This window comes from Urocitellus parryii, unplaced genomic scaffold (assembly GCF_045843805.1).
Source record: "Urocitellus parryii isolate mUroPar1 unplaced genomic scaffold, mUroPar1.hap1 Scaffold_186, whole genome shotgun sequence".
Taxonomy (NCBI): domain Eukaryota; kingdom Metazoa; phylum Chordata; class Mammalia; order Rodentia; family Sciuridae; genus Urocitellus; species Urocitellus parryii.
The window spans coordinates 222,227-224,802 of NW_027552297.1; positions in this window are offsets into that span (position 1 = coordinate 222,227).

Below are 2,576 nucleotides of genomic sequence, written 5' to 3' on the forward strand. Positions count from 1 at the left end.
CAACAGCAGGGCTGTGAAGGTATGATCCCCAGGGACAGTGCCACGCCTGAGGGTCTGCCAGAGAGAGACCTGTGTGACCAGGAAGTCACTGTGATCAGCGGGGGTTGGTGGGGGAAAGTCAGCAGTTGACCCTTTACCTAAGTCACCTTGACTTTTCTATCTTCCTCTCCTGGTGACTTAAGCAGGCAGAGTGTTCAAGACCCAAACCCTGTGGGGGACAAGGACCAGACAGCCTTCGTCCCTTCCTCCTGCACCAGGCGGCATCTTCCATCTTCCTTTATCTCCCTGGTGTCCCTCCCTGAGTCCTGAGCCTGGGGACTTCACCAGGTGGCTCCTCCTCTATCTGCTGCTGCATCCCACGGTGGCTGCACCTCCCTGGTTTATGGATGATCCTAAGGCCTCATGTCAGCCATAAATTACCACCTAGAAGAGCCTGGGCCCCCTGCTCCAGTGAGTCCCCTGGACGCTCCTTTATCAGGAGTAAAAAGAAAGGAATTCAACTCAGGGGCTCTTGACCCCTGAGCCCCGACCCCAGCCCTATTCTGTATTTTATTCAGAGACATGGTCTCAACTGTGTTGCTCAGGGCCTTACTAAGTCACACTCTCAGGGTTTTCTGTCTTTCTGGTTCAACAGGAGCTGGGCCTGGGCCTGCTCAGCACAGGTGGCAGGAGGACTTCTTCCACCCCAGCAGCCGAGGGCCATGGGGACAAGTCCTCGAGAATGCATGCTGGGGTAGGAATTAGAAAAGAACCCTGTGGACCAAGTGTCTCAGGATGGCTAGAGCCAGAAGTGACCCCCCCATTTGCCCAGACTGGCTGCTGAGTGTCGACAGTGGGAAATTCAGTGGCTCTCATGGAGAAGTCCCATCTCAGGAGCTAGGGAACCACAGTACCAGGCCACCCATGGGTCCCTGCCACTGGCTGCTCCCTTGGCCATGAAATCCGAGTGAATGACCCAGGCTCATGGGCAGCATTGTTTGGTCCCCCCAAGTCCCCTGATGTGACTGAACAAGATCAGGGTGAAAGTGCCTCCCATAGCCTTGGGGACAGCTGGTGTCAGCCTGTCCAGCTTATGGGGGACCTCAGGGCACCCTGGGTGGCATTGGGGACCAGGGGTTCTGTAGCCACCACCTGATAGTGTAGAAGTTCCCTCTCCGGGTCCCCTCACTGGGTCCCCTTCACTGGGTCCCCATCACTGGGTACCCTCGCTGGGTCCCCTCTCTGGGTCCCGCCTGGCTGGCCGAGGGCTCCACGTAGATACATGGCACCCCTGCTGGGAGCCCTGTTCACAGCCCCCTCAGGGTCCCTGGCCTTGCCAGCAGGTGTCTTCAGAGGGTGTTTCTCTGTCCACCCTGAGCCCCAGAGAAAACTCCATGGGAAGGTGGATCTGACGTGAGAACCTGCCTGTGGGGATGGGGCCACGTGGTCTCCAGAACAAGACTCTGGTGCCTAGTCCCAGGGTCATGGTCGAACAGCACTGAGGGATGTGGCCCTGCCCCCCCAAGCCCAGGTGTAGGGGCTGTGACCTGGTGTCCAGGGAGCACACAGTCCAGAAGCAGGCTGGGCTGTGACCTGGTGTCCAGGGAGCACACAGTCCAGAAGCAGGCTGGGCTGTGACCAGGGCTGGACTGGGTCAGGAGCTGTGGCTCTGGGCAAAAAGGGGTTGGGGCAGGGGCGGAAGAGTATCTGGGACATGGGAACACTGTGGGTGACTCCTGACCTGCTGCTGACAAGCTGCTCCCCAGGGAATCTTCCAGCTCCCTGCCGTATGGACCCAAGTCTGACCCTGGGGCTCATGAGGGACAGGGGGAGAAAGTACAGTGTTGGCTGAGGGCTTCTTCTCCTGGCTTTCCACGTGGGCCCTTGGGGGCAGTGGGACATCTTGATGTGCTGAGAGCCCATAGGGCTGTCCTGACTCAGGGACCTGCCCAGGCCAAAGCCAGCAAATGTCCACCCCAGCAGCACCTGGCTTCAAGGCCCACCCCGCACCCAATGCATTTAGAGACAGTGTCTTGCTGAGCTGCTTACTTAGCACCTCGCTTTTGCTGAGGCTGGCCTCCAGCTACAATCCTCCTGCCTCAGCCTCCCAAGCTACTGAGATGACAGGCGTAGGCCTCTGCAGTATCCAGTCTTTTTAAAAATCTTAGATGGTGAGTCTGGACGGCGGCCTTGACCTCCTCATTTCCTTCTGTGTGGGGCTAAGGAGGAAGACCAGCACCTCCTGTGCCAGGCCAGCTCCAGGTCATAGGCATCAGGCCGTAAGCAGTAGTGTGGCCTGATCCCAGTGGGAGCCTGTGGCCGGCTCCCAAGTGAGGCTTTGAAGAGCAGCCCTCTGGAGATGCAGCTCCTACACCCTGGAAAACTCCAGTAGTGCTTAGTGTGTCCACAAAACCGCAAAAATGTCACCGCAGTCGGTTTTAGAACACTGCCACCCCTGTCCCCGTCAGCTGTCCATAGCCCCTCTTCTGCTGCTGTGGCCTGTCCATCACCCCGACCTCAGGCAGCAGGAGGCTGATTTCTGTCCCTTAGCCTTCTGTGGCTGTGTGTGGGGTTTGACTGATAGACTTCACCCCTGT